This window comes from Sminthopsis crassicaudata, chromosome 5, assembly GCF_048593235.1.
Source record: "Sminthopsis crassicaudata isolate SCR6 chromosome 5, ASM4859323v1, whole genome shotgun sequence".
In the NCBI taxonomy this organism is placed as follows: Eukaryota; Metazoa; Chordata; class Mammalia; order Dasyuromorphia; family Dasyuridae; genus Sminthopsis; species Sminthopsis crassicaudata.
In genome coordinates, this window is record NC_133621.1 from 268728190 (window position 1) to 268753509 (window position 25320).

Genomic DNA, 25320 nt, shown 5'->3' on the forward strand with positions numbered 1-25320 from the left:
AAACTCCCCTTTTTTATACATGCCACATTACTTCCCACTGTTTGATGGTTGAAATTCTCCTTTTCTCAGATATGGGGAACCTGCCCCAGTGATATACACTCCAATTTACTCTTTGGGGTAACAGAACACAGCAGGATTGACATTTGTCTGTAAAAAGTAGTTTTCACCATACATACCCAAGCATTAGTAATAATCCCAGTCTCGGAGTGAGAAGATTTAAGACTCAAGTCTCCTGTCTCCCACTGTTCTAGAGTGGGTTGAGAACTGGAAGGCAGTGCCGGGATCATGTAGTCCGGGCTCCTAAGTGGTTTATTTTCAGTGATACCAGTGAAAAAGAAGAAGAGCTGGGGTTTGAACTCCAGATTCACTTCACTTGCCACTGCACCACAAGGCCAATGTTAGCAGTAGAATCTAGGACATATCACACACACATTTGTAAAATAGGGACGATAATACCTGGGTTATCAGCAGGATTGTTGTAAGCAAAGTTCTTGTGCTATGGGAACATGAACTGTCGTTATTCATCCAATAACTATATTAAGTTCCTTGTGCATGCAGCAGAGTGTTCTACTTTATTGCTTTTATTACAATAGTTTTCACTAAAAGAGATCATCTTTCTGGACTTTTTTTTTTTGGACATAGGGAAGGCAGAAATTTGTTATTTTACTATACATAATTATAATGGATTTCTTAATGCCCAATTGTAGAAGGTTAAAAAAAAGATTTGGGAAACTTAAAAACAAACATTTTTAAAAACAAAATTTCCAAATCACATTGAAAAATACTTTTAAAAGAGGAAAAGATCAGTATTTATTATAAATTATGGCTCTGAGATAAAATAATGTCATAGTCTGTGGTTTATGTGATTGACTAGAAACATGAAAACCATATGATTTTGAAGTAATCTATATTAAAATCAAATATTTACAACAACAATACATTTCCCGTTTATATTTATGTGGAAATAAATTATTTGTCTTTTAGGCTTGTAAAGAATACATTAAATAAAAAATAATAAGGTATTATAAATCCTGCTAAAATATAAATTAATTTAGAAAATAATGCAATTTTCAGTCAACAGAAAAGAATCTTTTTCTGCATTATGACACAGGAATATTTATTCTGAAAAAAGATAGCATTAGAAATAGTCTTCATATGAAATGTGTCCTTTGTTAATGCCAGAAGATTAATTATATTGCTGGAGTTTCCTTCATTTCCTTCATAAGTAAGATAAAGAATATTGGCTAAGTATAAGAGATGTTGTAACTATTTACGTTAATTTATATAAGGTTGCTAAATCAGGTTCTGGGTAGGTATGGGGCCTAGTGAATAGTCAAGAAGACCTGAATTTGAAGCTGTTCTTGGGCTCTTGGCTGATTGTATGATTTTGGACAAGTAACCTAACATCTCTTATAGCCTGTTTACTCCTTTGTAAAATAATTATGAGTAGTGATTTTGTCATGAAATTTTTGTTTGGATGCTGTGAGATAATGCATAATAAATAACTGCTGTGAAAAGCTTAACTTGCTACCTAAATATTAGTCATTGTTATCATTTCTGTTTATTTTACAATAATTTTACATCGACTTATTACTTTGCCTTTATGTATTTTATAGGATAAAGGAGAGATGGCTGCAAAAACACTTGATGACCTCACTCAGTCACTTGAGACAGATACAGTGGATTGTAATTTTTCTCCCTCAAATCATATTAAGGGTAAGAATCATTTTAAATTTTCCAGTGGATAGCAGTGTTTAACAGTAACCAACAGTAACCAAATAACCAACAGAACCAAAGTTTATATCCAAGAAGAAAACACAGGTTCTATTGCATTGACCCATAGTAGAATAGAGATGACTTTGTGTTCTTGGAGGCTCTAGTATTGGCATCTAATCTCTGGCAGACTTTGCCAAGCTAAAAATGATTATTATTTCAACTTCCGGGTGATGATTTTTCAGCTATAGAAGTAGTCAAAGAGGGCTCACTATGTGTTCCAGTGCAAAAAGCATACTGTGTGCCAAATACGCAAATTTTAGATAAGACAAAGTCTTTGTCCTTAGTGAATGTATAGTCTATGAGGGGGATAGAGCTTATACAGATAAACCTAATTTTAAAATACCCAAATAATTAACAGTTAAATGATAAAATAACAAGTAAATAAAGAGTATAGTCATATTGCTATGTGAGGTATAAAGTGGGAAAGAACATCAGCTATCAAGTATAAAAAAATTAAAAATTGGAAGTATCATTTGTTTTGTAAAATTTTAAAAGATATGTAGGAATTCCGTAAGTCATAGGAGTCTAGGGGATTGGAGTAAAGATTTCTTACATGGAAATTGTGAGCAAAGAGGCAGAAAAATGACAGTGAAAAGTCCAATTTTACTGGACAATATATAACAAAAAGAAATAAATATGAAAAGGTAAATTATTAAAAGTGTACAAGGAGTAGCTTTGTGCGTATAGACAAATCACTTAATTTTGGAGATTCATTTTCTCAATCAATAAAAGTTTGTAGAATAAGTTTGGGGAAGTTGTATTTCAATTCTATATGTGCTATATTATTTAATGTGCATTATACATTTTGAATGCCAGCATAAGATCTATGAATTTTCCTTGGTTGATAATAGAAAAGCATAGAAGCAATTGACATGATAAGTAAAATTGTAGAATCTTTCTCTAAGTGACCAAAATATTAATAATCTCCAAAATGTTCTTAATAAATGTGCAACTTCGAGATTCTCTTTAGCAATCAACAATAATGCATAATAAGTTATTTTAAATTCACTTTAAATCTACTGACAAAATAATATTTTGGTATAATCTTAAGATTCATATGTGGAGACTATTTTATCAGTGGCAAAGGATCTGAATTCTAAATATATTGCTGTTGTCCTGCAGAATTTAAAATCCTACTATGTTTATTTACTTGTATTTTTCTTTATGCAGATTCAGTTTACCTTGGTGAATATCAGGAAGAAGTTTTTATGTACGAATCGTCAGTAACGCTTTAAAAATCGCAATGGACACAACAAAAAAAAGTTAAGCGTATAGAAAAGATCATTAGTGCAATCCAGGAAAAATTCTCAGAAAGAAGTAAAACTAAATCCCAATTAAGGCATTACAAAGTAGAATGTGATAGAGAACTCTATGCAGGCAGGTATGGTACTCATAAGTTTAAGTAAAGACTTGAAAGCATTTCTCTTACAATGAAGCATTGTATTACAAAATTTAATGTAAAATCAAGAAAAATTGAGGTTAGGAAATGAAAAATGAAAAATCTTTAACATAATAGTATAATGAACCCTATAATTAATCTTTTTTATTCAGTGGCATGTGGTCCATCTTCCTGTTTGGAACAATTTCCGGTAGGTGCCCATTTTTATTTCATCATCTTATTTTCTGAAGCACAGATTGTCTTTAATCAACATATATTTATCAGGTGCCTTGTGTGTACCAAGCTCTGTTGTGGGCACTGAGGGTGAAAAGCAAAACTGAAGTGCCATCAGGAAGTTCACATTCAATCCAAGAATATGGCATATAAATATAAATGTAAACACAAAGTCACAAAATTTGGAGCAGGAAGGAGGGCATGATTTTCAGGGGAAAGTAATAGCAGCAACTTCAAGTAAAGAAGGTAACTAAACAAGAGTTTTAAAAGAAATTCTAATGGAGAGGGAGGTTAGGAAAGCAGCAGTGTACTCCAGGCTGAGAAGACACCCTGCACAAGGGTGTGGCTTTGGGAAATGGAGTTCTGTGTTGTCCTGTATAGAACCACAAGAAGGACACTGACTGGGTTGTAGACTGCAAAGAGGGCAGTAATGTATAATAAGGTTAGAAAGGTAGTTTCTATTTCTGATATGCCATAAATATCTGCTTATTCAAATTCCTCAGTAAATGTCCTAGTCCCCTGTTATATACAAAACAATTTGTGAAACTTTAGAGCAGATAAGAGAAGAATATAACATGGCCTGAGCTGTAATGGAGCTTACAACCTCGGAAATGGTAGTGTTTCTCTTGATGGTCTCATCGGCTCCTCATGAGTTCCCTTAGCACCCTTATGGAGGGATGATTTCCACAATTATATACACTCAGCCCTAGTTTCTCTCTTGAGCTCCTTCTATACTTCGCAATTTTTTTTTCTTTTTGGAAATCTCAAATGGGATGTTGCCCTTAATAGAAATATCTTTCTTCCTAAGCCCTCCCTCTTCTAAATATATCTATTATCAGTGAGAGCACCTTCTTCTGATTCACCCAGGATTCCAACCTTAAGAACATCCTTAACTCCTTCTTTTTATAATGACAAATTTTCTGCCTTTCTAGCATCTCTCATAATGGTCCGTTTCTATTGAATTACAATCATCAGTATAATGCAGGCATTCATTGCTTCTTGCTTATTTTATTATATACTTCCTCTTTCTTTCTCTGAATGAAGCCTTCCACACACTAATCGATTCTTCAAAGCTACCAAAGTGATTTTCTTCAAGCATAAATCTTGCCATGTCTTTTCTCCTCCTCCTTTAGTAGTATTGGTTGCTTATCACCTCCAGGAGTAAATATAAACTTCTTTTTTTTGGCACTTAAAAGCTTTTATACCTTGATCCCTTCCTATTTTTTAAGTTTTCTCACACTTTACTGCTCTCCCTAACTCAGAGATCCAACTAAACTGGCCTACCTGCTTTTGTTTTTTCTTTCTTTTTTCATTCTTTTTTCTTTTTTCCCCGATGGTATGTAAAGACTTGTTTTAACATTGATTTTTAAAACATTTTGATTTCTAAATTTTCTCTCTTCCTCCTTCTCTTTCCTCCTTCCTAAAACTATAAACAATTTAATATAGATTATATAGATGTTATCATGTAAATCATATTTCTATATTAATCATGGCATCATAAAAGAAACAACCTAAATGGGAAAAAAAACAAAACCAAAACCAAAAAACAAAACAAAACAAAACAAAACAAAACAAAAAAAAACAAAAAAACAAAAAAAAAAAAAACAATAAACAAAAAAACATGAAAATAGTATACTTTGACCTGCATTCAGGCTCCCATCAGTTGTTTCTCTGGATGTAGATAACATTTCTTCTCCTGGGTCTTTTGATATTATTTTAGATCATTGTGTTGCTGAAAAGAGCTAAGTTATTGATAGAGGATCATCAGCCAATATTGAAGTACAATGTGCTCATTCTGCTCACTTAAGTATGTATCACTTCATGTAACTCTATCCTGGTTTTTCTGAAATTTGACTGTCAATTTTCAGTCCCTTTAGTAATTAAGTGCCTTCTTTTCTGATATTATCTCCAAGATATTTGATATGTAACTTGCTTTCATATCCTTTATTTAATTGTTGTTTTACTCATATAGACCATAAGCACCTGGAGGGCAGGGATTGGTATTTTTGACTCTGTTTATATCCCCAGTGCTTCTCACAGTACTTGGTACATAGGAAACATTAAATGAATGCTAGTTTTCTAATAATGGTTGACTTACTGGGAGTTCTATTATATACAATAATAGCATAAGTCAGCATGCAGAATCTCTTTTGACTTTCCTATGGGAGTATTTGAGATTGATTTCTCCCTCACAATAGACCCTGTCCTTTATATTTTCAGTAAGACAATCATTCTATATGATTCTAATCCAACAAGTTATATTCCTTGTTTGTTCATTATAATTATTTTCTCATTTATCGTTAAACTTTATGAAGACATTGTCTTCAATACCTCAATCATGAAGGGTTGGGAAATACTGAAAATTATAAGAAAAATAGGAACAACATAACATGTCTCTAATCCAAGTTGATCTCCTTAATTTTTCCTGAAAATCATTTCCAATTCTGTTTCCCATTCCAGAAAATTCTTTTCTTCAGTAAGAATAGCATAGGCAGAATTCTTGACTCGGGGGTTTAGATGCCTTCATTTAACATGCAGTCTGCATCTTCAAACATTAAAATAGTGGTAAAAACAGACTGTAAGCAGACCCTTTGACTAGTATAAGACTTAAAATACTGATGGATATCTTAAAAGATTCAAAAGGATCTTAATATATTTGGATCTTTTCAACAATATGAAGTGATTCAGATCAATTCTAGTAGACTTGTGATGGAGAGAGCCATCTGTAGCAAAAAGGAGAACTGTGGGGACTGAATGTAGTTGTCAACATAGTATTACCTTTTCTGTTGTTGTTTGCTTGATTTTTTTCCTTCCCATTTTTTTCCCTTTTTGATCTGATTTTTCTTATGGAGCATGATATAAATGGAAATATGTACAGAATAACTGCACATGTTTAATATATATTGGTTAACTTGCTGTCTAGGGGAAAGGGTGGGGAGAATGAAGGGAGAAAAATTTTCAGAAACAAGGTTTTGCAAGGGTAAGTAAGGGTAAGTAGACTATCTTTGCATGTATTTTGAAAATAAAAACTTATTTAAAATACAATAGGAAAAATATTAAATTTTAAAAAAGAATCCTGAAAATTAGAATTCAAATTTCCCTCACAAACTTCACTGTAACATTTCCTTTCAACTATTTTAAAGTTTCATCCATTTTTAATAATCTTTCAAGACACATAAGACAATTACTTATAATTTTTTTCAATATGCAATATTGAACTCTAGATTGGAAGGTGAAAAACAAAATAGAGAAAGACTACAGACAAAAATGGATCATCCTTCCTGTGTAAGTTCTGCTATACGTGATCAGGAACATCCAACACCAAAACTAAATCTTCAGCAACTACAAGATGAGTTCCTTCCTTTAAAGGACTAGCTGTTAATTCATATTTCTAAAGATGAAAATGAGAGATACCAACTATGTCATTCCCTCAGAGAAAAGACATTAATGTTAGAAATTACACAGAGAAAATTAAACCAGGTGAAAGATAAAAATAAAGAAATATGAAGACCAAATTCATACAGAAAATGAAAAATTGAACAGATCATTTCTCAGAGAAGAGTCCATAACAGAAGGATCAACCCACATGCAGAGGGAAAATAAGTTCCTTCCAAAACGATTTAAAGATGCCCAAAACAAAGGGGTCTTCAAAGTAGGAGCATCAAATTGTGTCCTGATGCTCCAGAAGAATAGCTTTATGACCCTCAATACTGACACTGGAAAACTAGATGTGATAGAAGAACAAAATGAAGACTAGTTGATGAAAATATCCATTTAAGAAATAAACTACAAAAACTTGAAAAGGAGAAGACAAAAAGAGTGGTGGGACTTTAAATAATATGGTTTCACAAGCATTTAACATTTTAAAATGAAGTTCAATGTTATTTTGATCAAGATAAATTAGTTATTTGTATTTTCAGCAGGTTTCTAATATTAGTCATTTTTTGTGTAAAAACTCAGACATGCAAAAAGAATGAGGAACCATTCATGATCAAAATCAACCCAATATCCATTTTTTAGATTTTTGATTTTGATTTTTTGATTAAAAATATTGTCTAGCTAGCCCATGAAATTTTAAATGCATAGTATTGATTAATGAATATAAATGGAGTAAGTAAATACTGATACATTTGTAGTTCTAATAATTTGCCCAGTATTCCATTTAATGTTGCAATGGAATAAATTGTTAGAAATACTGGAACAAGTTAATGCTTAAAAAATATGCTAGTAGTAATGTAACAATTCCAAGTAGTCATCCATACTGTAGGGCATTAGATAGATACCCTTTTCATAACCATTAAAACATGTTGCTCATTCTGACTAGTTTTAATTCAGACTACTGTGAATTGATTTTAGAAATATTAAACAGTTGATCATATTTTAATGAAATTATAAAGATTAACCATTTTTGTTTAAAATAGTTTTGTTCAAAGATATTGTGATTATGCATTAAGAATAACTTTTGGTATGTGATAATAAAATCCCTCTTTCAACATGTGCTTTTGCTTCCCTACTACATCTTTTTTTTCATTTATGTCAGTATATTTTCACTAATACTTCTTGCATAATGTCCAGAATTGTAGTTTTGGAGATTACCACCCTTCATTTATTGAAAATACATAGCTTTTTACAATCTACTACCAGTTTTTGTTATCTATGATGCTTTTATACACTGAGTGGAAAGACTGTTAACAATTTCAGTAAAAAAAATTAGATTTTATTTTTAGTATTCATAATCATATGTTTGAGTCTATTCATTTCACAATGGTATATTGTGGCATTTTGGATAATAATTCAATTTTGCCAATTTTCTTTACATAATTTTACATTGGTTTCTTTTAGCCTGTTTCCTTTCAAAAGGTTGCTAGATATTGGTTGAATTTTTTCTTTTACAAAATAATTAATCTTATACAATGATATATAATGTTTTAATTTCTTTTATTTTTAGCCTCATTTACTATTAGTCACATATGCAATAATTTTCTTTATATTGATAATGCACAGGATTTTTAATAAAGTATGTATATTAATACACATACGTTTGTAGTTTGTTTGTATATGTACATTTATGTATGTATGGGTGTCTTTGGTCTTTCTGCTGGGTTAGAGAATGAAATGAAATTATTTCCTTTTACCAATGACCTTTCACCATATTGTATAAGTATATATATATATATATATATATATATATATATATATATATATATATATATATATATACATGCATACATACTATGTATACATATATATATGTATATATAGAGACATATAGATATAGATATAGATATAGATATAGATATAGATATAGATATATGGAAGAGCTACCACATTTTCTATAGTTTCCTCCACTTTCTGCCCTTTGACTACAACCAGGAGTATAATTCATCTGCTTGCATAAAAAGGAACTGCTTTAAAAACTTGGCAAGGACAGTTGAAGATATGAATAGTAGCTGGCAACCCCTCCAGTCTGCTCCCCACCCCCTTTTTTGCTTTCTTCAAATCAGATCAATCCCTTCAAGTAATTTTAGAAGGCTTGACAAGCATAAGTGCATAATGATCATTCTCCAGGGTAAGCTATGAGAGGAAAGAAAAAGCGTCATTTTTATACAGACTTTTTCTGAAAAATAGAAGATAAAAACCGCAAATGTTTCTATCAGTTCTAAAAATGTATCTATTCTATCCTCCCCCACCCGCTACCTTCCATGTAAAATTGCACATAAAAAAGCTTTATTCCTTATGTGGCTTTGGAGGTGTTATAATTCTCTAGAAGATGGCCTGGGAAAATCTGATTTAAAACAATGTTTCATGATGAAGAAAGAGAAACAAGCATTTTCTCCACGCTGAATAGAAGGTATGTGGTACAATCAAAAGAACTTTGTAGTCTTAAGAACTAAGTTCTGATCCTTTTCTCAGTGACTACTTTTATGATTTAACTGATTTAATCTCTTTGGATCTCATTTTCCTCAACTGCAAAATGAGGTGCTTGCATTAAATAGTCTTTAAGAATTTTACTAGTTCTAAATCTATGATAACCCTGAATATGTTCATGCAATTAACATAATGTAAAAATATTCATATCAATTAATATCAATCAACATATCAAATCAATTAACAAAAATTAAAATAATATCAATAAAGTTATATTTATTTCATGTAATCTAATACTGAAATCAGCGGTAGAAATTATACATTCATATTTTTAATCAGGATGCAATAAGAAAACTTCAACAAAACCTTGTGGATTTCCAAAAAGAACTATTCATGACTTCAAAATCCATGATTTATGAAGAGATTTTAAGACAGAAGCAACTATAGAAGAAATTAGATGAAAGCAAAAGGAAGGTACGTGTTTAAAAATTCAGTAATTTGTCATTGATTAATGCAAAGTGTTTTCATCATAACACTTTTTTTAAACCAATATTATGATGTATTTTCTGATAACTGTGCCTGCCCTTTATATGGACAAGTACTGGAACATCTACAATTTGTAGCTATTTATAACATTTGTCTATTGGGATAAATATTTTCACTCATAATATTGTTTATCAATCCTTACAAAAGGATTGGATTTTTTTTTTGGTAAGTAATAATAATGAATAAATCAGGTATATCATACTTTGTGTAACCAAATATATATTCAGCATAAGCTGCTTGGTGGAAATATGAATAGAATTTTATATCTGGAGTTAGAAAGTTCTTGGTTCGAATGTGGCCTCAGACACTATTGGGGTTATCCAGGGGAAGTCAAGTAATTTTACTCAGCTCCTTCAATTATAAAATAAAGATAATAATAGCACCTACCTCCCAGAGCTACTTTAAGAAACAAATGAAAAACTAATTTGTAAAGCTCTTAACACAGTTCTTAGCACTTAAGGAATGCTTGTTTCTCTGCTCCAGAAACACAAAAGTCAATAGTTTTAGTTATCTCTAAAAGTAATCATTGTTTGTCATATTGGACAATCACCTCCTAATGTGGGAAAAAAAAAACAACAACAACAACAACAACTGTTCTGTTACCTGTTTAACTTTTAATAATGACTTTTATGAAGTAATATATTATTACTAGTTTTAGTCTTTTCAAAACTTATTCTTCCATATTGCTAAGCTTAGGAAACATTTCTAGTTTTCAGAAATCAATATTGGAAATGGAATAAATTTTATTTCCCAAATCATTTCGTTTCCTTTATCACTCATTCTCATTTTCCTCCCATGCCTTTTAACCCACACTGATTAAAATACTGCCTTTCAAAAAAGCTTTTGTAGATTGAAGTGTGGTGTGGAATGAACTTTGTAAGGAATAGCAAAGAAGCAATCAATCTTTGTCCATATGAATTAGCTCAGTTAAGTGGCATTCAAGGCAAACTGGCACCATTTCTTCCCTTTCTTCTTTCCCTAATTAGGAGAGTAACTAAGCTACATGAGAATTGGGTGAAAGTTCTGTTTCTTCTTTGTTCAACAATTAGTCCATTAAGTAATGAATGTCAGTTCTGTGACTTATACTATGACAAGTTCCGACTAGGTTATCAAGAATATAGGAAAGCCATACTCTCTTGTCTCTCTTGTCTCTTGAGAATTTGCACCCTCACTGGGAAGCCAATGCATAATAGGGAAAGTGCATTTATAATACAAATTATAGTAGAAGCCAGCACCACATGAGCAATATAAGCATTTGTTTAAGAGAGCAAGAGAGAGCCAAGGAGACAGAGCAAGAGAGGAGGGGAGGGAGAAAAGGAGGGAGAGAGAGAGAAAGATCACTATGGTTGGAGAAAAGATTAGATGATTCGTAATCTAGTTCTCTTCTTCTCAACATGAAAACATACCCACTTCAAAATTTCTGAGTTAGCAGCTCTGTTAGAAGAGCAATTGCCAAATATCTAAACTTTATAACATGTATTTTAGATAATTGCATGAATATAATTTGTCAGTAACCTACATCAGAACGTTACTTTTCCAAAGACTGCTTTTTCTTGAAAACATGTATTTGTCCATTAGAGTATGAATTTCATGATGTAGCTTTATAATGAACAAGCTTAATCTTGATTATTTTACACAAGACATCTTTGATGTAGTGTGTTGGTTTGGAATTAGGAAAATCAAGTTCAATGAATTCTCTGCGATTTACTAGCCAGAAGACCCTATGAAATTTTCTTAAGACTATTTACTTGTGGTAACTCTTTTAGAGTTTCTAGTTCTGGATGGTTGTGATAAACACTGATGAAGTGTCCTGTACTGAAATCATACATGATTTTACATATGTAATATGGGGTGTGAGCCCATGTAAAATGAAAGTGAATTGAATATAGTGCCATTTGAAAGATTACAATGCATAGTTTTTGTCAATGCAATGGAATACTACTTGATGGACAAGTAAAAATGTCAAATTAAAAATGTCTAATGTACAGGCATCACTAATTAATCCATCAATTAGTTAAGGATCACATTCTGATTTGATTTTTAAAGTTAAAAATTGGAAATATATTGTTTGGAATTTTTATAGCTGCAAGAATCTCAAGAAGGGAATCAGAAGAAACGGCAGTATTTTAAGGAATTTGAAGATTATGCACAAATGTAAGAGTTAAAAGCATTTTTTTATTTAATGCTGTGATTAGATTTAGTGTAAATCAAAATGAATTCATGACATAACAATGCAGTTTTTTTTAACTACTTTTTTCCAATGGGTAAGAGGAATAATCTGTTTACATATAATTTATTTTTAGATGAATCAATGAATTGTATTCAATATTGGGAATGTCAATGTCAAAAGTGGACTTTAAGTAGAATTTATCTCCCACAAAAGGAGGGATACTTTGGTCCTCAAAGTTTCAGGGATGAGAAATGGAGCTATAGGGAAGTAGATTGAATGGCATATTCCAAAAATTATTGGTTTTCATATTGTCAGTTTCATCAGCAGAGTTTCAAAGGATAAGCCATATAAAGTACTGCTAGAAAATTATTTTACCCCCTCTAGAACTACGCTAGAAGCAGTGTAATCCATCGTATAGACAGCCTGTCTCCAAATCATGGAAATTTGTGTTCAGTTTGTACATCTGACTTGTTACTTGATGTTTATTCTGAACCAGTCATTTTGTTCCACATAAAGTTTTCTAAAAATGTATATTGAAGAGCTGCCACAGATACATGCTGCTAGGAGTTTCCTCATGAAGAATTCCCTATTCCAATAAAAAGTTCATGTCTTATTATACTTACTCTCCAAAAAACTGTCCCTTCAAAAAACATCTTGATTAACTGTACCTTTTCAACATTTTCCCCCAAGCATTATAGAATGTTTTTTTTATTATCCAAGTGTTAGTGTAGCTTATAATTATACATTTTAAAAAGTATTTTTGAAAAATTATCAAAACACAGGTTTTATTAAAGAAAAAGAAAATTGACTGGCTTTTTGATGTCCAGAAACAATGATAAGAGAACTGAGTTTAATGGGGAGAATTCAAATCTTAATGATGACATATACTGACTGTGACCCTCAGTCACAGTCTGAACCTTTTCAATGCTGGCAGGAAACATTGGAAGACATGAGCTTGCAGGTTTCAATAGGTGGACAGTATCTTCCTACACCAAGGAAATCACAACTCCTAATCACAGTGATTTTAGATCATGGTCATCTATGTATCAGAGTGTCTTATAATAGATAGATATATTTGTCTAAAAATGTCAATGTATATAAAGACAGGAACATTTATATGCAAATATGAGTTTCTTCAATTTCAAATTCTTTGATGTCTTTGATGTCTGTGCCTTTGCATATTCTATAATATGGAATTTACCTCCACCTCTTGTAATCTCTAACTCCTATCAAAGCTTACCCAAAAAAAGCATTGCCTTTTACATAAGACTTTCTGTGTTCCTCCCTTTCTTCAATTACATTATATTGACTCTCAATATCCTGCATTCATTTCCAGCTGTGCATGTTGTTTTCATTCGAATCAAATGAAATCTCTGGATTTAGAGGCATTTTTAAAACTTTTCTCCTTTAAACCTATCTTTCAGGTTTGCAATTGAGGTGCTGAATCTTATAAGAAATTGTTAAATTAAATTAACTATAAAAAGTTCTAAGAAGCTTTGAAGTGTTGACAATATATTTATTTTTACAGGCTTAAAATGAAACGGGCCACATTTGAAGAATCTGTAAAACAGCAAACGGGCTAAAGTGAAAAAATTCAGGAAAATACTTTGTGTTCTCCTTTAGTAAGTCAGCTCTAGGATTTAGTTTTCTTCATTAAAAAACAAAACAACTTTTCTTTAAATGGTAGAACATGATAAGAATTTTAATTGTAAAAAATCCAATTATTAATGTAATTCATATTCATTTCGGGTGCCGGTAGTGTTAATCATTATGTTAAGGAAGAGGTGAACTATTTTCTATATAAAATTAATAATATCACATCAGATTAAAAAGTCATAATGAAGTTACAAAAAAGTGTGCATGTTATGGAAAGAATTAAAAAAGGAAATATCTACTGTTAATCATGGTTATAGTTCAATTCTTATTACCCTAAAGCCTTTGGCTGAAGTTTTGACATGAAGTTGTAATAATTTGAATTTTTTACTAAATGAAATCTAAATTATTAATAAATGAGGTTTGTTTTTTAATTGAGCATATATTTAAACTAATTAAAATATATCAAATTAAAATATTCTAAATGCTCAAAAATGGCAACTCTTTAGAGCCACATGTAAGGGTAAATTAGAATATATATAGATAGATAGATATAGATATAGATATAGATATAGATATAGATATAGAGATATAGATATAGAGATATAGATATAGATATAGATATGTCTGTGACCTAACATTAATTTGCAAGAGGTGGGTTTTACTTTTTGGGATTAGTTTGTCTTCTCCCATCTTTTCTATTTAAGCTTTCATAGAAGACCTAGAAAGTGTAACCATTTCTTGATAATTCACAAGCTACTATTATTAGGCTTCTTTTCCTTACATAAAAGCCCTTTCTAATTATGAAGTGGCAAATTATTTTCCATAGTCATGAAGAAAATTATATTTGGTGTTCTTTTTTTCATACAGTGAACTCATAAAGGGCTGAAATTTAATTCTAAAATTCTATGATACTATTACCACAGTATTAAGAATTTGAGTCTTGGCTAAGTCCCTTGCAGTCAATATGACTTTTGACAAATGCCTTTTTGTCTTCAGTACTCAATTTCCTCACATATAAAACCTAACACTAGGTTCCCTTTTTGCTCCAAAGTCTACAGTTCTAAGTCGAGAGAAGTCCAGTTCCATATTTTTTTTAAATAGCATTTTAGTTTTCTAAATACATGTAAATATAGATTTCATCATTTTCACCTTTACAAATCCTTGTATCACAAATTGTTCTCCCTCCCCTCCTCCAATATATCAAGTAATGCAATGTAAGTTAAACACGTGCAATTCTTCCAAACATATTTCTATATTCTTCACGTTAAACAAGAAAAGTTGAATGAAAATAGGAAAATAATGAGAAACAACAACCACAACAAAAAACAACAACCAAAAAAAGGTGAAAATAATATGCTTTGATCCACATTCGGTGTCCACAGTTTTCTTTCTGGATGTATAGGTCACTTTCCATCACAATTCTATTGGAATTGTCTTGAATCACCTCACTGATGAAAAGAGCCAAGGTCATCACAATTGATCATTACAAAATCTTGTTACTGTGTACTATTTTGTCTTAGTTCCGCTTGCTTTAGTCAGCATCTGTTCATGCAAATTTGGCCAGGCATTTCTAAAATCAACCAGTTCCATTCCCTAACTGATGGGCATCTCCTCAATTTATACTTTCTTCCCACTACAAAAAAGGGCTTCTACCAAATATTTTGCACAAGGGTGAGCTTTTTCTTCTTTTATGCCCTTTTTGGGCTATAGATCCCAGCAGAGATACTGCTGGATAAAAGGGAATTCGGAATTTGATAATTCTTTGTGCATAGTTCCAAATCGCTCTAAAGAATGGTCTGATCATTTTGCAACATCATGAGTAATGCGTTATTATCCCAGTTTTCCCACATCCTCTTCATTGTGTATCAACTTTTCCTGTCATCTTAATCAATCTCAGAAGTGTAAAGTAATACATCAGCATTGTCTTAGTTCGCATTTCTCTGATCAATAGTGATGTATAGTAATTTTTAATATGCTTAGGAATGGCTTTTATTTATTCATCTGAAAATTGTTCATAATCCTTTGATCATTTGTCTATTGGGTGATGGTCTGTGTTCTTATAAATTTGAGTTAATTTCTATATATTTTAGAAATGAAGCCTTTCTCAGAAACACTGGATGGAAATATTGCTTCCCAGCTTTCTGCTGCTTCCTAGTCTTGGCTGCATTGGCTGTGTTTGTACAAAAACATTTTTACTTTTTTTTCTTTTTTTAATGATAGCTTTTTATTTACAAAATATATACAAAAGACAGAGCCAAGATAGTGGAACAAAGGCAGGGATTTACCAACCTCTCCCCCAGACTGCTCCAAATTCCTTTAAACAATGACTCTAGACAAATTTTAGAGGATGAGAACACCCCCCCCCCAAAAGGGAGTAGAACATTTTTCTGCTGAAGACTGCTTAGAACCTCAATAGCAAAGGTCTGTAATACCAGGGTCGGAGTCCTGGCACAGAACACACCAGGTCAGGACACACGTGCAGCTCTGGATCAAGCTCCAGCCCAGATGGCCTGATCTCTAAACCAGTGGCAGTATTAGCTGTTTCCAGACGTCTCAGCCCAGACAGCCCAAGGAGGACTTAGAAAGTCAGCAAAAATGATCTGTGGAACCAGAACTCAGCGTGCAATCCCAGTGCAGGTCAGGTCCCAGTTCCAGTCCAAATCCCAGCATCAGCAAGGTGGGACCTCTGAATCAGCAGCAGCACTGCAGGCTTCTGAAGCTCTCCGGCAGGTACACCAGGGAGGATTCCTGGTCAATGGTGATAGTCGGTGATTACGGGGTGGGGGTCTGGAGTAAAGTCCCAGGGAAGTCCTGATCAAGCTGAGTCCCCACTCTAGAAAGCACACTAGATTTTACAACTACTGTGTGGCAGGGATACATCTAATAGTTTGAGGGCAGAAAAGAGTGATGAACAAAATTCAGACTTCTAGAAGGATTTCTGAAAGCAGCTGCATGAAGCCCTGAAGCTTGGGACAATGCACCTTCCACACTGGAAACAGAGTCCTACTTTTAAAAAGTCCAGCAATAGGCTAAGAAAATGAGCAGACAAGGGCGGTGTGTGGCAGGCCCGGCAGGCAGGTGGGAAGAGGCTGTGATGGTGGCGGCGGCGGTGGCGGCGGCGGCGGCAGCGGTGGTGGTGGAGGCCGCCAGGGCCTTAGCCTCGGACTCGGCCCCAGCCTGAGGGAAGGAGGGAGGGAGGCATCGCGGGTGGTGGCTGCTACAAGGGGGAGGCCTGGCCACTACCGACTTCAAGCTGGGCATCGTGGGGCTCGGCCAAGTGGCCGGGAAGACCTAAAGCAGAAGAAATCTCTAGTAAACAAAGGGAGCAGAGCTTGTACTGGCTGGCAATTCAGCAGCTTCCCACTGATCCTATTGAAGAACAATTCCCTGTCTTGAATGTTACTCGTTGGAGATGTGGTAGAAGAAGAAGAGAATTCCTGCACATACTATGAATGTCATTATACCCCATGCACTCTGATTGAAAAGCAGTTACATGAATTCAACATCTGTGGCCGGTGTCAGGTAGCCAGCTACTGTGGTTCCCAGTGCCAGCAAAAGGACCGGCCTGCTGACAAGAACCACTGTTGGGAGAAGAAACGAACCTTCCGGCAAGAGCTTGAGCCAGAGCAATGACTGATCAGTGACATCTCAGCAGTCAGATTCCTGTTCCCATGGGCATCTGTGGACTCTTGTTTTTGCACAGTAACAACAGACTGGTTATTGAAGCCGGAAGCACTGAAGAATCCAATGATGCTTGCATACAACAGCCACTGTATAGACCAAGCCACTTCAGGGCTTTCTATAAGGGGGACAAAGCTTCCCTTCCAGTGGTATTCTCAAGCACAGACTACTGTGGAGGCTTCAAGCAGGAAGCCTCTCATTATTTATATGTTAATATGTTTGTAATGTACAGTTTTTTTTGGTTAGAAATTACAAATAGAATCATTTACTGTAATCTTCAAATGAGAAACTGTTGGGCCACATGTCTAAATACCGTCATGTAGCAAAAGCTCATCACCTAGATACCTGAAAGCCACAGCAGCTGAGTAAAGGTCAGGGGGACGGGCTTCCAGCATCAGCAGTTACTTTGAAGAACAGTCTGCATGGAAGTAATATTTAAAAAAAAAAAAAAGCAGAAAAAAAATTCTGACTTTTGAATATAATTATGTGACTAGGTTTATCAGAACACACAAAGACGGTAACAAAGTCGAAGCTCCTACATCCAAAGCCACTAAGAAAAATAGGAATTGGGCTCAGGCCATGAAAGAACTTAAAAGGGACTTTGAAAATCAACTAAGAAAATAAAGGACAAATTAGGAAAAGAATTGATTAGAGATGCAAAAGGAAATACCAAAAAAACTAATGAGGAGAAGAATGCCTAATTAGCCATTAAGGAAAGGATTAACAAAAATTCATTGAGGAAAATTATAAAAAAGCAAAAAAAAATTTAAAATAGAATAAAAATGTGAAATATCTCACTGTAAAAACAACTGACCTGGAAAATAGATTCAGGAGAGATGATTTAAAAGTTATTGGACTCCCTGAAAGAAATAGTCAGGAAAAAAAATGCCTATACTTCAATTTTCAAGAAATTAATGAAGGAAATCTTTTTTGGTATTCTAGAAGCAGAGGTTAAAATAGAAAATGAAAGGATCCACTGACCACCTCCTGAAAGAGATCCTAAAATAAAACTCCAAAGAATGTCTTAGTCAAATTCTGAAATTCCCAGATCAAGGAGAAAATATTTCAAGAATCCAGAAGCAATTCAAGTATAATGCAACCAAGAATCACGTTGTCAACAAAACTTGTATATAATTCTTCAGAGGAAAAGATGGTCATCCAATGAAACAGGATGAGGTGAATAGAAAATTTAGAGGACTGTGGAGAAGCATAAGGAAGTAATCAAGAAAGTCATAGCCCAAGGGACTTAATTAAGGATTTAACCTGTTTACATTACTACAAGATAGGATGATATTTATGTGTGGCTCAGGATGGTGAGTGGTCACCATTGATTAAAAAGCTGGAGAGATCTCTAGGAGCAAAGGAAAAGTTTATTTTACCTTCTCACGAGAAGTAGGTGTCCTTCTTGACAAGCAAGCAATCAAAAAGAAGAGACACCTTTTGGGAAAGGTTTTATACTTTAAATCGTTCCTAACACAAACATTGACCACCATTCTCATTGGCTGAGGATCTTACATTCTAATTGAGGAAACTACCCGAGAAATTGAACTTGGCCAATAAGTACATAGTTGCCCATATTTGGTCAAAGTAGAGAGAAAATGATGTCATGGGAGGATAGCAGAAAGGGAATTTAGGTGTGCCCTTGAGTTAATGCTCAAGGACCTTCAGGCCCATTCCAACTCTGAAGCACATGCAGCTTCTTTACTCTATTTTCACAACTGTCTTAAGAGATTTCACCTCATCTTGTTCAGTTCCCCCTCTTATTTGTACACTGAAATCTCTTCAAATTTTGTAACATAATTTCACATTCCCTATCTAATCCCCTTCTGGCTCCTGTTGGTGGTCTTGGGCCACTGGCCCAAGGGTGGGAACCCTTGTTCTTTGAACTCCATCAATCTAACAGACCCTTCAACTTTCCCTTCCAATCTGATCATTCTGGGTAATGAGTTTTGGACTATTCCAGTTACCAATCAGATCAAACAAGGTATGCAGGTAGGGAATAATATAGCACCATTAAGTGCTATAAGGCCAAACCAAAGAAGCTACTTCCACCCACCAGCTTCCCCCCAACCCAGGACCACCAGGAAGTATTGAAAGGTGAGGTCCAGGTCTATACAGAAATAGGAGCAAGTTTTCCAATGTTCCTTATACAACATGTTGATAAATTTAGTTTCTCACAAACCCCCCTTTCTTCAGCCTACAAGTCTATGCTGTAAAATGGCCTCTTTGGGTGAATAGCTGGGTCAGCCAAAACATAATCTCTGCAACTGCTTGAAGTCTAATTATCCTGTTCTACATATATTTTGGGCTTCTATATCTCCAATTTTCATCTTGAACCCAGGTGGCTGGCCCATATTCTAACTATTCTTTCTGGGGGTTAGGTGTCATCCCAACCATTTGCATCACCAGTCTGGATAATGGAGGTATCTAAACTCCATTTCTCTCTTCTCAAACCATCATACAACTGAATTTCTAAATATTTGTCTGCTTGTTCAGGAAGAAAGAAAAAAAAATGACCTTATTAATCCAATATAACAGATCCCTGCCCAATTAAGAGGTAGGTGAGTTTACTGTGAGGCTAAGGGGAAATTCCTAAGGGAAAATATATCTGCAAACAAACAGGCAAAAAGGCCCAAAGCAAATTTTAAAAGTAATAAGAAGAGTGATATATAGACAATTACAATGCACTGGGTTCAGAGACTGTGTTCCCATTCAGTAGAGGGCCCTTCCTCAAATGTAATCTCAGGCCTCCCTTATCTTCAACTGTCCACTCCAATAAAGGTGGTGCCACAAGTCCTTTTGTTCTGGTGTGGTGTGTCTAGCCTCGTTCCTGGGTCAGAATTGCAGTGTCTGAGGTCAGTATCACCTGGTAGGGTCCGTCCCAGCATGGAGTCAACTTTTCATCCTTCACCCAACCTCACACCTGAGTTCCATGAACAGGGAAACCTAGAGGAGGAATCTGAGCTATTAACTTTTTCATTGTAGTTCTTGTAAATGTTATACCAATGATTTAGCATCTCTCTTAAGAAACAAATCCTTTATCTCTAAAAGAGGGTCCCAGTCTCCCATATGATAAGCCTGGCAAGGATGACCGTACAATAATTCATAAGGTGAAAGCTCAATATCTCTACCTGGCTTGGTTATAATTGTGACCAGAGTGAGGAGAAGGCAATTTAGTCCAAGGTCTCTAAAGATAATTTAGTCAGTTGCTGTTTTATTTCTTGATTCATCCTTTCTACTTTCCCAGAAGAGGGAGGAGGCCAAGGGGTGTGGACATCCTAAGTAATTTCTAAGTCCCTAATCAGATTCTGCAATACTTGGCCCAAAAAATGTGTTCCCTGATCTAAGTCTATCGTCTCCACTATTATATATCGGAGAATAATTTGTTCGAGTAAGACCTTATTTACAGTTGAGACAGTTGTTCGGGCTGAAGGAATGCCTCCACCCGTGACGTCAGATGGTCCACTATGACCAGCAAATATTCGAGGAAGCTCCACTGGTGGCAGCCCAAGTGACATCCACCTGTATGTTTTGGAATGATCTGAAATGGTCTGAAAGCCAGAGGTCATCCCCCTTTCAGGATCTGGTGTTGAGCAGTCTTGCTAGTCTTTCAACAAAAGAGGTTGCGCTGCACCAGTTGTCCAGCCAGAGTATAATATTCTTCTCTAAAAAATGTAATCTTCTCTGACAGCAGATTTCTTGGGGGGCTTCTAGAGGCAGCCGTCATTTCAGTTCAGTGTAATAATCACCCCAAATGCAGTCAGGAATTAAAGTCCAAATCCTTTATTATCTCAAAATCTTTCTCTCCATCCACAATAGCAAATCCATTGTTTCTTATTCCATCTACCATCCTAGAAAAGCCATCTACAAACCAATTCACTCACCCAGGGATTGGCGATTCTTGAAAATCCTCTCTTACTTTTGTTTGAAAATCAATTAACTTTAAGCAACAATGTTCCTCTCCAGGGGATGGTTCTGTTCCAGGGAACATAAAGGAGGCAGGATTAAGATTATGATCTTGGGTAATTACTAGATCATTTTTTCATAATAGTATTGCCTCATATTTCAAAACTGTGGAATCTGTGAGCCATATCCCAGTCCTCTGATTTAGTATTGTCCTTACTTGCTGTGGGACACTTACTATAAGAGTGCATCTGAAGGTGAGCTTCCTACTCTCTTCCACTAATAAGAGGGGTAGCAGCTATTGCTTGTACACAGGTCAGCCATCCATAGGATCTAATACTTTAGAAAGGAAAGCCACTGGTCTTCTCTGCCCCCCCTCTTATTTGAGAAGGAACTCCCAGAGCCACCCTTCCCTTAACATTGACAAACAAGTGGAAAGGTTTTTCCAAGCTGAGGAGAGCCAATTCAGGCGGTGACATTAACAAATACTTTAAGTACTCAAACTTCTGATCACTCTCTTGATCCCACATGATAGAATTTGGACTCTCCTCCAGCAGGACCTTATGCAAGGGTTTAGTGATAGCCAAATAAGAATCTATCCATACCTGACAATATCCAAACAACCCCAGAAATTTGTGTAGATCTTATTTTTGTCTTACATTTGTGTATGTGTAATATTCCCTCAATTCTGGAAGGGTCCAATCTCTTGCTACCATCACTCATCAAATGCCCTAAATATTCCACCTCCCTCTCCACAAACTGCAATTTCTCTTTTGATACTCTAAACTGCAATCCTCCCAGGAAATTTAATAGATTAATGGTACAACTACTGGTATGTTCCCTTGCATCCCCCACTACTAGTAGATCATTGACATACTGTAGCACCCAAGTTCCCATTACTGGTTGGAAGTCTCCCATGCAATTTTCAAGGATTCCACCAAATAAATGCAGGGACTCAATATAACTTTGGGGCAAGAGGCTGCTTCCTTTCAGTCTCTGGATATTCCCTTTGGAAAGCAAAGACGTTTCTACTACTCTCCTCTAAAGGGCAGCCGCAGAATGCATCCTTTAGATCCAATAAACCGAATCACTTAGCAGAACTAGGAACACAGCCCAGAATGGCATATTGGTTCAGAACCACAGGGTGGGAAGCTCTGCTCTCCTTGTATATCAGGTCCTGCTCAAACCTCAGACTGTATCCTAGTCTGGTCTTCTTCATTCATTAGTACCATTCTACAATATACTATTTCAAGTATAAAACAGTCCCTACTGGGGTATATGCTGAGTCCATGGGGAATAAATTCATTCCTCAGCAAGTCCACTCCTACTTCTGAAATGATCACAAATCGGCACAATGTTTCCCTTTTTCCCATATGAATGCAAGTAAATCACCAGGGTCTCCTTAGATAATTTAACCTCCTCAGGCAAACAGGTCATTAAAGATCTCTATGGCCCCCAATGCCTCCTAAGAACAAGTGTCTCCTGGTGGGATCCCACCATATCAAGGATTCTGGGTGGGAGTCTTATTCAAAATAAGTTCTCCCCAATTAAAAATATTAGGACTCAGAATTTGGTAAAATTATTCTGCTAGCCAGATGGGATCTTCTATTAAGGGCCTCATTTCTTTCTTAATGGACCTGACTTCTGTGGTACTCAGGGGAGCATTCACATATCCTATACCTCCCTAAACCAAGGGAAGGGAACTTCTCTTAAGGGAGACAATTTAGGACTTGGTGTTTTGGGCTCTGGAAAAGGGTCCCTTAAATCACTCCAAAGGCCTTTTCATGTTCTGTTCCTTTGGCACGGCATTTCAATTTCTCATAATTATCAGTTCTCTAAGAACCCTCTTACTTCCCTAATGTAAGGGTGAATGAAGCAAATGGCCCCTTGAGGGGCTGAGTGGGGTTAATTGAATGAAATCCTCCTGTAGCCTCAGGTTCTCTTCACCTCCTCCCCCCTGTCCCACTGTCCCCAGGAGGAACTGATTGAATTAAGTTGTCTCTTTCCAGTTTAATTCTGGAGGCCATGGCTTCCTGAGGTGGGGCTAAGTATGGAGGATGGAGAGATAATAATGGTTCTCATTGCTGTGTTTTTAAAGTCTTCTCCAATACATTCTTTCCCTTTGATTCTTACTCAACATTATCTGGCCCCAGGGAGCATATACTTCCTCTTCTGGATTAGTAGATTTTTTTACTATTAACAAACAAATTTAGTTTTTGACACACCTAGTATTGAAGGGAACCATACATAGGCCAATATTATAGTTATCCCAGTCAAAACCATACCTTATCATCTTTTTCTTGCTCTTTCTTTTATAATTTGGCAGTTTGTTCCAAATGCTTATCTCCCAAAGGATTATTTTTCCCTGTATTTTCTGATCATTTTTCTAAATTTTTCTCCACAAGGGGTGGCTGTGACTGGGCCACATCCATTGAATTTGGATGGAATCTTAATTCCAAAATGCCCAAATATGCCCATTGTCCCCAATTCACTCCAGTCACCCAAGAAGGCCTATCCTATCTTGTCCAGAGCAGCCCTCCAGAGTCTGTAACTTGAATAAAGGGGTGCAAAAGGGTCTTCCCTCTGGGTTGCTGGGCAGCAAATTGCTTGACTGATCAATCCTTACATTTAGCTGGTTGGAATTTTATTGTGAAGTTTCTCAATTTTGCTTTGCCTTGAGTCTCTCCCATTTCAGGCATACATTACTTTGGAGAGCAAGGAGAAGCCAGATGTTGGCGGGCTGCCAAAATCAGGGCAGGGTGCTGCCCTGCTAGCACCCAAGTGTTTGCCTACTCACCAAGTCATGTGATCCCAGATGAGCCCCCAAAATTGTGTGGCTCAGAATGGTGATGGTCACCATTTACTAAATAGCTGGAAAGATCTCTAGGTGCAAATCAAAAGTTCACTGTATGTTCTCTTGAGAATTGGGCATCCCTCTCAACAAATAAGCAATCGAAAGGAGGAGTCACTTTTGGAATATACTATTTCAAGTATAAAACAGTCCCTAATGCAAACACCCTTCCCACCACTGACCATCATACTCAATGGATGAAGGTCTTACATTCTTAACATACGAACTACCCAGGAAATTGAACTTGTGCAATAAGTACATAGTTGCCATATTTGATTGAAGTAGGGAGAAAATGTTATCATGGGAAGAAAGCAGAAAGGGAACTTTGGTTAGTCCTTGAGTCAGTACTCAAGGACCTTCAGGCCTATTCCAATTCTAAAGTAGATGAAGCCTTATCTTATTTGCATATCTTCACAAGTGGTTTCTTAATTGCTGCTTGGAATAATGGAGAGAACCTAGAATCCAAAAATTTTAAAAAGAAATGTTAATTAAAAAAAAAAAAAAACAACTATTAAATGTAACTGGGGAAAATACTAAATAAATAAATAAATAAATACATTCAAAGATGGTTTTCAACATTCACCCTTGAAAAACCTTGCGTTCCAAATTTTTCTCCCTCCCTTCCCTGATCCTCTCCCCTAGAAATCAAGAAAATTTTAATTTAGTATAATCAAAATGATCAATTTTGCATTTCACATTATGTTCTCTATTTCTTCTTTGGCCATAAATTTTATCTTTCTTCACCGATCTGACAGTCCTTTTTTTCCTCATTTGCTTATAATATCACCCTTTTTGTCTAAATCATGAATATATTTGTTTTCTTGCTTTAGGATGTTTGATATTGGTCAATAGCTAGTTTCTTCCATACTATTTTCCAGTTTCCCTAGCAATTTTTGTCAAATAGTGCATTCTTAGTCACTATTTTGTTTTGTGAACCTAACCTATTGCACTGATCTACTACTCTATTTCTTATCCAATATTGGTTGGTTAAGAAGGTCACTGCTTCAAATATAGTTTTAGATCTGATCCAGCAAGGCCAACTTTCTTTGCATTTTATTTTCATTAAATTCTTTGAAATTCTTCATGTTTTGTTCTACCAGATACATTTTATTATTTTTCTAGCGCTATGATTTCTAGGCATTTTGATTGGCATGACACTGAATAAGAAGATTAATTTATGTAGAATTGTCATTTTTATTGTATTTGCTTGGAGTATACATGAGCACTTAATATTCTTCAATGGTTTAAATCTAAATTTATTTGTGTCTAATGTGTTTTGTAATTATGTCCATATAGTTCCTGGCTTAGTTTTGGCAG

The 25320-nt window shown here is 35.0% G+C and overlaps 1 long non-coding RNA gene across 3 annotated transcripts in view; it reads left to right on the plus strand.

The window, feature by feature from the left end:
- Positions 1-8708: 8708 nt before the first annotated feature.
- Positions 8709-25320, plus strand: part of LOC141544618 (uncharacterized) — a 35645-nt gene continuing 19033 nt past the window's right edge. For all 3 annotated transcript variants that reach the window (XR_012482707.1, XR_012482706.1, XR_012482708.1), the window contains exons 1-4: positions 8709-9239; positions 9596-9730; positions 11886-11956; positions 13501-13594. This is a non-coding gene — a long non-coding RNA (uncharacterized LOC141544618). The remainder of the gene's footprint in view (positions 9240-9595; positions 9731-11885; positions 11957-13500; positions 13595-25320) is intronic.